This window comes from Gopherus evgoodei, unplaced genomic scaffold (assembly GCF_007399415.2).
Source record: "Gopherus evgoodei ecotype Sinaloan lineage unplaced genomic scaffold, rGopEvg1_v1.p scaffold_31_arrow_ctg1, whole genome shotgun sequence".
In the NCBI taxonomy this organism is placed as follows: Eukaryota; Metazoa; Chordata; order Testudines; family Testudinidae; genus Gopherus; species Gopherus evgoodei.
This window is the reverse complement of record NW_022059983.1, coordinates 1,477,117-1,489,216: the sequence shown is the minus strand read 5'-3', so window position 1 is coordinate 1,489,216 and position 12,100 is coordinate 1,477,117. Positions and strand designations below refer to the sequence as shown.

General features: G+C 47.9%; 1 protein-coding gene across 1 annotated transcript in view; it reads left to right on the top strand.

Annotated features, from left to right (window-relative positions):
- The window catches only part of LOC115640592 (natterin-3-like), a 35,220-nt gene extending 28,848 nt beyond the window's left edge, over positions 1 to 6,372 (top strand). The window contains exon 3 of the transcript XR_003997895.1: positions 6,335 to 6,372. The gene's annotated coding sequence lies outside the window, so the exon portion shown is untranslated. The remainder of the gene's footprint in view (positions 1 to 6,334) is intronic.
- The last annotated feature ends 5,728 nt before the right edge of the window (positions 6,373 to 12,100 follow it).

Sequence of the window (12,100 nt, the reverse complement as noted above, 5' to 3'; positions counted from 1 at the left end):
GGCCCTGGGTCTGACTCCGTTCACCCTGGGGGAGGATGACCCTCTGCCAGCAGGCCTTGATGTAGACGTCCTCACTCTGGCCCACCTTTCCCCATCCTCCATCCCCCTAACTGCTGCTTCTGCTCCAACCTCTGAGGGTCCCCAGGGCTCTTCCGTCTGCCCGGCCACAGGTGGCACCCTGCTGTCAGCCGCCGAGCCTATGGAGGTGACGGCTGGTGCCACGTGGCCAGGACCTGATTTCCATGGGGTACACGTCTTAGGTGTGGGGCAACTGACCTCCTTCCTGGGCAGGGACCCCACTGAAGATTGTCCATCTCCTGATGCCGTGGCTGCCACACCAGCCATGGAATGTGAGCCCGGCATCATTGAGGATCCCCTTCCCACCCCCCAGATCCCTGAGCTGACCCGAGAGGGGCCACCTTCCAGCGGCCCAACTCATGGGGCTCCGGATCCTGCCTCTGTCCCCCTCCCCAGCTCTGCTCCTGATCCCTGTCCTGCCCCTACCCTTGATCCCTGTCCTGACTCTACTCGATCCCTGCCCTGCCCCTGATGCCAACCCCATCCTTATTCTCTCCACCTCCTGTGATGCCATTGCCATTCCATGCATTACAATGATTTCAGAGTCTGTAGATCAGGATAATGGCAGTGAAGTTAAATCTGCTAACTTGCAATAAGTCTCTCTGGTTCACCCAAATATTGGTGTTCTCAGTCCATTGTTGAAAGCTCCCTTATATTAGAAATCACAGTCCAGAGATGTGGAGCAGGATGAGGCAAGGGGGGTGATGTCACCATCTCCAATTTATACCCCAGTCCATGTGCATGGAAAAATACTGGCTCAAACATGGAGCTGTGCATCACATATTCTGCATGCCCTGCTGGGCCTCCATTGTCCATATGGGCATCCTCAGGAGGGACCCACTGGAAGAGCTAATTCTCCTTAGTGGCCCAGCAGCACGTGGCTGGCAAGTCCTGATGTAAATCTGTCTTGTGGTTGTTACCCGGGAACACAACATGTTTAGTAACAAGTGTACAGTAAAATTTTGTAACATCGTCCACAGTGGTGAGACACACATTTGAACAGGCTAATAAAACTTAGCAGATTATAACTTTTCCAATAATGCCTTACAAGGTGAGCTTTGTACAACGTTTATCAGAATTATGCATTACTAGTGGCAACATTAGCAGTTGATCTCCTTTTTTATGTAGCATCACAGCCCCTTTCAGCAGCCTCCACATTTTAGAAGGATGAGTCCATTACTTCAAAATGGAATCATTAGCTTCACAGCCACTGTTTCTCACCATGGCTTTTTCAGCAAGTCCAGAAGAACTCGAAACCTTGTTAAAAGATTTTAGCCCTTTGGGAATGATGCACCCAGCAGATGTTTTGCAGCAGCACTGGATGGCTGTTTCAAAACAAGTCAGCATTTATGAGCCAACTGGAATTCAGTGTTTTAGGGTCCTTAGATTATACTGGAAAAGCCATGTTTATGTGCATGTCCTGGCTGGCAGAACATCTCGCCTCTGTAGCCCAGTGCATCCAGGATTCCATTTCTCCACCATTGCACTGCCCAGATGAGTTCTTAACACCATGTCCTGACACCTCCGGTCTCTCTGTCAAGTTGCAGTCACACCGCTTTCATGTGTGCTGCTCCCCTTGGCTGCCAGTCCTTAAAAGTTCATGTCCTGACCTTGGTCTTCCAAAGTATTTCCATTCATAAGCTACAGAGAGACAAGATAAGTGAGGTAATATCTTGTACTGGAGCAACTTCTAGTGGTGAGAGAAACAAGGCTTTGAGCTTACACAGAGCTCTTCCTCAGGTCTGTGTAAGCTTGAAAGCTTGTCTCTCTCACCAAGAGAAGTTGGCCCAATAAAAATATTACCTCATCCACCATGTATCTCTAATATCCTGGAACCTACACAGCTAGAGCAACACTGCAAACATTCATATGGCGACAGTGTTTGATAGTTCATTCACACGAAGCCAGACCTGCCTACTTGATGCCCAGCCATGATCATGTTTCAGGAAAGCATTTAACTCTTTCAGACTCAGTGGTAACAATACAAAGTGAGTGGGTAAACTGAGGCACATATTTTTTATAAAAATAATACAGAAATCCATCACATTCTCCACAACTTTCTAGGGGATTCCACTTTTCACCCCTCCTCGGAAGCTCTGATTGGGGTAGCTGTGTGTGTGTGTGTTAGGGAGGTGGGGATGGTTTCTTTCTTGCCACAAGGTCTAAGAACTGGCAGACTTGGAAGCCAAACACCTTTGCCCAAGACACTGTATCACATGTTCCCACACACTTTGCTGAGGGAGTGGCAAGCTGCATTGTCCCAGAGCATCATGTCCTTAGGCAGCTGCAACGGCCCAGCAGCTAGCAAACAGAGCTGTAAACAGCAGAGTTTCAGTGGGACTTCTGTTGGAGGAGCAGGTTTTTGTATTTTGTGTATTGTGTTTTGCAGTTTGTATGTGTGGAGGCTGGTAGGGGCAGTGTGCTGGGAGAGAAGCTGAGCCCTGCTTAGGGGGTGGGGCTTCTCTGCTTAGGGGTCCTATAAAGGCAGGCAGCCAGTCAGGCAGCAACATAGATAGCTGCAGCGGCACAGCAGCCAGCAAACAGAGCTGTAAACAGGGGAGTTTCAGTGGCAGGTCATAGGGGGAGTTTGTGGGGGAGATTTAGAGACCTAGGCAGAGGAACCAACAGGCTAGTGAAGGGAGTGGGTGATGGTCTGCCAGTGTTCTGGTGCCCATTGGGGGGTTTGTTTTGGTTTGTGTTTCTTCGACTAACAAGTTTTAGGTGGGAAGGCTATGACTGATAGAGAGGCGGCAGTGAAAGACAATGAGGATGACTGGATGTGGAAGCTGTGGCATGTACGTGATCTTGGAGGGGGTACCTGAAAAGAGTTTTGTCTGCATGAAGTGCCGCCTGATAGAGCTGATGGAAGAAAAGATCCAAGGACTGGAGATGCAGGTGGAAACTCTGGTTGACTTTAGAAGGGGGTTTGAGCAGATGATAGAGCAAAGACATGAGGAGGCTGAAGGGACAAGATCAGACTTGCAGAGGGAAGCAGGACCAAAGAATTCTGAGGGGAGACTGCTGGGTGAGAAAAGTGGACAGGGAAAGCATGTGACTAAGAGAACCAGGCAGAGGAAAAGACGGGCCAGTGAAGGAGAAATAGAGCTCAGGAACAGGTTTGTGGAGTTGAAAAATGAAGAAGGGGCACAGCAGGTGGTCGCTGAAGGTGAGAGGGCAAGGAAAAAGAGAAGAGCTGCTAGTCTTACAGGAAGAGGGGAAGAGTCAATGGAGACAACACCAAATATGAGCCCCGGGAGGATACAGGATGGGTTGTGGAGGATTGCAAGGGTGAATCTGAATCACGAGGACTTGCAGCCCGTGGGAGCAGGGGATAGATCAGAGAATTACAGTCACCAGGAAAAGGCAGGTCTACATGATTGTGGACTCCTTACTGAGAAGAATAGACAGGCCTGTAACTAGAGCTGATCCGGAGAACAGAAGGGTGTGCTGGCTGCTAGGTGCTAAGACACAGAATGTGGACCTGAGGCTGAAAAGGATCCTAACGGGAGTGGGAAAGAATCCGCTGATTGTCCTTCATGTGGGAACGAATGATACAGCTAGATTCTCACTGGAACATATCAAGGGAGACTATGCCAGAATGGGGAAGACGCTTAACGAAATCGAGGCTCAGGTGATCTTCAGTGGGATTTTGCCTGTTCCTAGAGAAAGGCAACAAAGGTGTGACAAGATTATGGCGATCAACAGATGGCTCAGGCAGTGGTGCTATAAGGAGGGCTTTGGGATGTATGGCCACTGGGAAGCATTCATGGACAGAGGACTGTTCTCTTGGGATGGTCTTCACCTGAGTAAGGAGGGAAATAGGCTTCTAGGATGGAGGCTGGGGCAACTGATTAAGAGAGCTTTAAACTAGGAATTTGGAGGAGATGGTTGGGAGATGTCCAGGTAATCTCCACGCTGGAATTCAACACTGAGAAGGGAAAAAACAAAATAAGAGGGGATATAGCCGTGGGCAGAAGAATGGACATAAGGAGGAAGGGTAGTGTAGATACCAGTCTAATAGGTGATACCGGTGGTAGAATGTCTGTGCCTAAATGGGTAAAGAATGTCAGTGAAGCCAAACGGCAAAAATTAAGATGTCTGTACACTAATGCGAGGAGCCTAGGTAACAAAATGGAGGAACTAGAGCTACTGGTGCAGGAAGTGAAACCAGATATTATAAGGATAACAGAAACATGGTGGAATAGTAGTCATGACTGGAGTACAGGTATTGAAGGCTATGTGCTGTTTAGGAAAGACAGAAATAAAGGCAAAGGTGGTGGAGTACCATTGTATGTAAATGATGAGGTTAACTGTAAAGAAATAAGAAGTGATGGAATAGATAAGACAGAGTATGTCTGGGCAAAAATCACACTGGGAAAGAAAGCTACTAGAGCCTCCCCTGAGATAGTGCTTGGGGTGTGCTACAGACTGCTGGGATCTGATTTGGATATGGATAGAGACCTCTTTAATGTTTTAATGAAGTAAACACTAATGGGAATTGTGTGTTCATGGGAGACTTTAACTTCCCAGATATAGACTGGAGGACAAGTACTTGTAACAATAATAGGGCTCAGATTTTTCTAGATGTGATAGCTGATGGATTTCTTCACCAAGTAGTTGAAGAACCAACAAGAGAGGATGCCATTTTAGATTTGGTTTTGGTGAGTAGTGAGGACCTCATAGAAGGAATGGTTGTAGGGGACAACCTTGGTTTGAGTGATCATGAGCTAATTCACTTCAAACTAGATGGAAGGATAAACAAAAATAGATCTGGGACTAGGGTTTTTTATTTCAAAAGGGCTAACTTTAAAGAATTAAGGAAATTAGGGAAGTGGATTGGACTGAAGAACTCGTGGATCTAAAGGTGGAGGAGGCCTGGAATTACTTCAAGTCAAAGCTGAAGAAACTATCACAAGCCTGCATCCCAAGAAAGGGGAAAAAACTCATAGACAGAAGTTGTAGACCAAGATGGATGAGCAAGCATCTCAGAGAGGTGATTAAGAAAAAGCAGAAAGCCTGCAAGAAGTGGAAGATGGGAGAGATTAGCAAGGAAAACTACCTTATTGAGGTCAGAACATGTAGGGATGAAGTGAGAAAGGCTAAAAGCCATGTAGAGTTGGACCTTGCAAAGGGAATTAAAACCAATAGTAAAAGGTTCTATAGCCATATAAATAAGAAGGAAACAAAGAAAGAAGAAGTGGGACCACTAAACACTGAGGATGAAATGGAGGTTAAGGATAACCTAGGCATGGCCCAATATCTAAATAAATACTTTGCCTCAGTCTTTAATGAGGCTAATGAGGAGCTTAGGGATAATGGTAGGATGACAAATGGGAATGAGAATGTGGAGGTAGATATTACCACATCTGAGGTAGAAGCCAAACTCGAACAGCTTAATGGGACAAAATCGGAGGGCCCAGATAATCTTCATCCAAGAATATTAAAGGAACTGGCACATGAAATTGCAAGCCCATTAGCAAGAATTTTTAACGAATCAGTAAACTCAGGGTTTGTACCGTACGACTGGAGAATTGCTAACATAGTTCCTATTTTTAAGAAAGGGAAAAAAAGTAATCCGAGTAAGTATAAGCCTGTTACTTTGACATCTGTAGTATGTAAGGTCTTGGAAAAATTTTTGAAGGAGAAAGTAGTTAAGGACATTGAGGTAATTGGGATAAAATACAACATGGATTTACAAAAGGTAGTTTGTGCCAAACCAACCTGATCTCCTTCTTTGAGAAGGTACCAGATTTTCTAGACAAAGGAAATGCAGTGGATCTAATTTACCTCGATTTCAGTAAGGCATTTGGCATGGCTCCACATGGGGAATTATTAGTTAAATTGGAAAAGATGGGGATCAATATGAAAACTGAAAGGTGGATAAGGAACTGGTTAAAGGGGAGACTACAACGTGTCGTACTGAAAGGTGAACTGTCAGGCTGGAAGGAGGTTACTAGTGGAGTTCCTCAGGGATCAGTTTTGGGGCCAATCTTATTTAACCTTTTTATTACTGACCTTGTGTCATAACATTTTTCTTAGATTTGGACCTTAGCGTCCAAAATATGGGTGTTAGCATGAAAACCTCCAAGCTTAGTTACCAGCTTGGACCTGGTAAAGCTGCCACCACCCAAAAAATTAGAGTGTTTTGGGGCACTCTGGTCCCCCCAACAACCTTCCCTGGGGACTCCAAGACCCAAATTCCTTGAGTCTTACAACAAAGGGGAATAAACCATTTCTCCCTCCTTCTCCCTTCCAGGTGTTCCCTCCCTGGGTTCCTGGAGAGATACACAGAAGCAAGCTCCGTGAATCTAAACAGAGGGATTCCACCCTCCCTATTTCCAGTCCTGGAAACAGAAGTACCGAGAGGTCTAATCCCGCCCCCCTCTTCACCCAGAGGGTATGCAAAGTCAGGCTTAGTAAATCTAACACAAAGAGATTTTCCCCCTGACTTCCTCCTCCCACCAATTCTCTGGTGAGCTGCAGACTCAATTCCCTGGAGTCCCCACTAAAGAAAAACTCCAACAGGTCTTAAAAAGAAAGCTTTATATAAAAAGAAAGAAAAGGACATAAAAATGGTCTCTCTGTATTAAGGTGACAAATACAGGGTCAATTGCTTAAAAGAAATATGAATAAGCAGCCTTATTCAAAAAGAATACAATTCAAAACACTCCAGCAACTACACACATGTAAATACAAAAAACAAACAATATAAACCTACTGTCTTATCTCTTTGTACTTACAACTGGGAAACAGAAGATTAGAAAGGCAGGAGATCACTCTCAGAGCTGAGAGGGTCAGACACAAGACAAAGAACAAAGAACTCACACACAAACTTCCCTCCACCCAGATTTGAAAAAGTCTCGTTTCCTGATTGGTCCTCTGGTCAGGTGTTTCAGGTTACTGGTGTTACCCCTTTACAGGTAAAAGAACATTAACCCTTAGCTATCTGTTTATGACACCTTGGCACAAAAACTGGGAATGTGCTAATAAAGTTTGCAGATGACTCAAAGCTGAGAGGTATTGCTAACACAGAGAAGGACTGGGATATCATACCGGAAGATCTGGATGACCTTGTAAACTGGAGTAATAGTAATAGGATGAAATTTAATAGTGAAAAGTGCAAGGTCATGCATTTAGGGATTAATAACAAGAATTTTAGTTATAAACTGGGGACACATCAGTTGGAAGTAACAGAGGAGGAGAAGGACCTCAGAGTATTGGTTGATCACAGGATGACTATGAGCCGCCAATGTGATATGGCCATTAAAAAAGCTAATGTGGTTTTAGGATGCATCAGGCGAAGTATTTCCAGCAAAGATAAGGTGGTGTTAGTACTGTTATACAAGACACTGGTGAGACCCCACCTGGAATACTGTGTGCAGTTCTGGTCTACCATGTTTAAGAAGGATGAATTCAAACTGGAACAGGTTCAGAGACGGGCTACTAGGATGATCCGAGGAATAGAAAACCTGTCTTATGAAAGGAGACTGAAAGAGCTTGGCTTGTTTAGTCTAGCCAAAAGAAGGCTGAGGGGGGATATGCTTGCTCTTTATAAATATATCAGAGGGATAAATGTCAGGGAGGGAGAGGAATTATTTAAGCTTAGTACCAATGTGGACACAAGAACAAATGGATATAAACTGGACACTAGAAAGTTTAGACTTGAAATTAGACGAAGGTTTCTAACCATTAGAGGAGTGAAGTTCTGGAACAGCCTTCCAAGGGGAGTAGTGGGGGCAAAAGACACATCTGGCTTTAAGACTAAGCTTGATAAGTTTATGGACGGGATGGGATAGCCTAATTTTGGCAATTAATCAAAGATCAATTGCCAAATTATCAGCAGGTAAGTATGCCCAGTGGTCTGGAATGGGATGGGATCTGAGTTACTGCAGAGAATTCTTTCTTGGGTGCTGGGTGGTGAGTCTTGCCCACATGCTCAGGGTTTAACTGATCACCATAATTACGGTCGGGAAGGAATTTTCCTCCAGGGCAGATTGGCAGAAGCCCTGGAGGTTTTTTGCCTTCCTTTGCAGCATGGGGCACGTGTCACTTGCTGGAGGATTCTCTGCAGCTTGAGGTCTTCAAACCACAATTTGAGGACTTCAATAACTCAGACATACGTTAGGGATTTGTTATTGAAGTGAATGGGTGAGATTGTATGGCCTGCCCTGTGCAGGAGGTCAGACTAGATGATCATAATGGTCCCTTCTGACCTTAAAGTCTATGAGTCTATCATGGCTTGTGATCCACTGATGGTTTAGAAATTAAGCACCAACGCCTTAAATTGGCAATAGATGTGGTTTCAGTCTTACTCACCACAGCTAAGGGCATCGGTTTCCTCCGGTGGAGGTGTGGGGCAGCCGTTCATTTTCCTGTTCGCACTCCTCTGCCATGTGAAAATCGGGGAGGGGAGGCAGAAGCCTCCCGAAATGACTCCCAGTGGGGAAGCCAGGACAACAGGGTGGGGCGGCAAATGGTGGCCAGACTTTCACTGCCAGGGTCTAGTCTAGCTCAGGGTCCAGATCAACTTCCTCCCCATGTCACTGGCCCCCAGTCCCTTTCTACCACCAGGTCAACCCGGGCCCTAGGGCAGGAACACCGTGAGGCAGCAAGTCAAGCCGAGCAAGGCAGGCAAAAGTAAGTCTTGTCTTCATGGGCCGCTCACAATGACGTCCTTTATGTGTGTGACTGCTGCAAAAACATCCTGGAGAGAGAAGCAATAGGCCGAAATAATCTCATACAGCTGCCAAAGTAGCTCAGTTGGGAGCACATTAGCTGAAGAGCTAAAAGTCCCTGGTTCAATCCCAGGCTTTGGCAGGTTCTTTCATCCTTTCTGTGCAGAGGCAGCTTGTTCTCTGGCAGCGCAGCAGTGCCTGCACCCAAGGTGAGCAGGGCTGGCCTGGGGTCAAAGCAATTTTGGGGGCCCCTTCCATTAAAAAAAAGTTGCAATACTGTATTCTCATGGGGCCCCTGCAGGGCCTGGGGCAAATTGCCCCACTTGCCTCCCCTCTGGGTGGCACTGAAGGTGAGTCTCTGATCTTGGGCTCTGCAATAGGAAAACATAGAATGGGCTTCTGCCCCTAGTTGGCCCACCTGACCTTTAACGATGAGAGCTGTCTTTCCCAACATAACAGGAAGAGAGCAAGGCAGAGTGACCCTCAGGAACGGTGCCAGAGCGCTGCTGGGCAGTGACAGGCAAGGCCTGGGGATGAAAACTCCTCTGCGCAGCTGAGCAAGGGCAGTAGCAGGGAAGGGTCATCTGTGAAAATGGCTGTGTGGAAGGTGGAAGGGATTTGGGGGCCCAGGAGGAGGGGCTTGAGGTTCAGTGCCTTGGTGCAGCTGGACTTGGACATGGTGGGTGTTCAGGAAATGCACATTAACAACTCTAGGGTAGCTCATTAGGCAGAGGGTGATTGGAGGAAGGGCCTCCTGGCCAGGGAAGAATGATGGGGCTGGAGTCTTGTTTATCGCATTCGCGGTGCGAGTACAGAAGGTGGTGGAGCTCTGACCAAAGAGGGCATTACTGGTAGACTTTGTGCTCTGTGGCACTGGTTACTGCTATATTAGTGTGTATGGTCCCCAGTTAAGGCATGAGAGGGAAGATCAAAGGCTCCCTTCCTCTGGGCTGCATGATGTTTGTTGTTGGGGAAGATTTTAATTGTGTCAGCCGGCCTGAGGACTGCTGGTCCCATTTTCCCAACCATCAGAGGAAACATTTTTACAATGAGCACTACCTGGCACAGATCTTTAGTGAGATCAGCTTAGAGGAGCTCACTCCAGCCACAGAGGAGGTTCACCTTTCTGCGGGGACAGAGCAGGACTCGCATTGACCAGATATATGCTAACTTTTGTGTCTTTAGCTTGTTGCTTCTCAGATTCTTTCTTGGCCTGACTTGTTACACTTTGACACTTAACAGGCCAGAGTTTGTGCACCTTCCTATTATCCTCACTAGGATTTGATTTCCAAATTTTGAGGGATGACTTTTTGCCTCTAACAGCTTCCATTACTTGGCTGTTTACCTAAAGTGGCTTCCTGCTGGTCCTCCTATTGTCGTTTCTGATTTAGAGCAAACATTTCATCTGAGCCTCTAATTGTGACATTTTTAAGGGGCCCGCATGCTGCTTGCAGGCACCTAACACTTGTGACAGCAGCTCCTTTTAATTCCCATCTAACCATCTGTACTTATGCTGATAGGTTGACTTCAGGTCTTTAACTTTGATTGGTAGCTGAGAATTTGGTAAATTGGACAGAAACCCGTTCGACAAACCTCTTCATTTCCTTGTTATTTCCTGACTTCTTTATTCATTGCCTTTTCCTTATTTCCTGGCTGAGGCGGCGGCCTGCCAAGGAGCTCCCCGGCAGCTCTGGCTGCCTGGGCTGAAGGCAAGAGGCAGGCCTGGGCGTGGCGAAGGCCTCCTGTCCTGGAATGAGGCCACAGTGCTTCCTCATCCCCTTTTCCCACCTGCACCGGCAGGCTGCTGCTGCGGGAAAACACGAGGGAGGCTCTCGCGATGCTAGGCAGCACTGTGTGGCTGTCAGGGGAAAGAGCTGAGGCTCCCGACTTGACCTGCCATTGACTTGCGTGGCTCTGCGCACCGTCAGCCGGGGCAGTCCAGGCTGTGGACATGACTCAGGCTTGGGCAGCATGGCCGCGCTTTCCTGACAAGGCATGAGGCAGGCCAGGAGCTTTGCACAGCGTACAGGGAAGTGGAAAGGAGGCATCTTTGAGCCAGCGTCTCTCGTCCGCTTCTCCCTTGCTCCTTGGGCGGAGGCGGGAGGGAGCAAAACTCTCCCGGCTGAAGGTTTTGCGCTCGGCTTTGAGGATTAAGCCTGAGCCTCCAGCACGGCTGCCGGGAGATGGGCTTTTGCAGCGCAGCCCCTACACTCTTCCAGCCAGCAGGTGAACCCACTTTGTCCAAGAGGAAGCCTTCAAGGCAGCAAAAGGGGAACATCACGGCTCCCAGCAGACCTTGAGGAGCCCAGGAGGAGCATTCAGTGGCATTCCTGGGGGAGCATAACCCCCCCTCCTTTCCATTAACAACTGAACTCACTGACCCATGATACCACAGAGACACCTACCAGCAGCTGGTTTGCCAGGGCCGCTGCCCTGCACCCTGCAGTGCTTCCTGCCAGTGCCAGAGCTCACAAGGCGCTAGCCTGGAGCCAGGGCTGCTAGGTGCTGCTGTAGAAAAGCCAGCAGAGTGACACAGCGTCCGTGTGCTGTGCCCATAACATAGAGGTGGGTTAATCAAAACCCTCTTCTGCCAGCACCGGGCCTCCTTCTTCCTACACTGGGCCTGCAAGCGAGGGGATGGCTGGCACAGCACCAAGAGTCTAACCTGTGTGGCAGGAGGTGGCTGACGCCCGCAGGCTGCTGGGGAGCTCCCAGAAGTTATTAAGAGACAGAGACTCCTCAATGCCCTTAGTGACAAGGGTTTGGGGTTCATCAAGGCCAGTAAGGGAGTCGCTATGTCAGCCCTGTAACCCTGGGTGTCAGGTTGCTGTGCAGCCTTGATCCAGAGCTCAGATCCCAAGGACCGACCAGCAGCCCACAGCCTCCCCCTGGGTCTGCCCCACCTGGTTACTCCTTACAGGCCGACCTTACCCCCATTCCAGCCCCAGATTCGCCCCCTAATCATCCTACTGCCACTCAGAGCCACAGACATGGAGGTGCTGAAGGAGGGAGGGGTGACTTTAGAATGGGGTTCTTCTCTAAAGATGGCTGGTAGAAAGGTGGTGCTCAGCTCTGTCAGTCACCTGCCTAGCTGCCTCGCTGCCAGGGGATGCAGATATTTCTGTAAGGTGCAGAAATGGGGTATTTGGCTTCCAAGTGAATATGAGGAATGTGCATTTGTGAGAGGGAATTTCTATCTTTCCAGTTGTGCATCAGTGGCCTAATGGATAAAGCATTTGTCTCCTAAGTCAGAGAGTGTGGGTTCAAGCCCTACCGGGGGTAAAAATCTCCTTTATTCTTGTAATACTGCAAAGAAAGCTTGGTCTTATTTTCACCAAGGACACTGG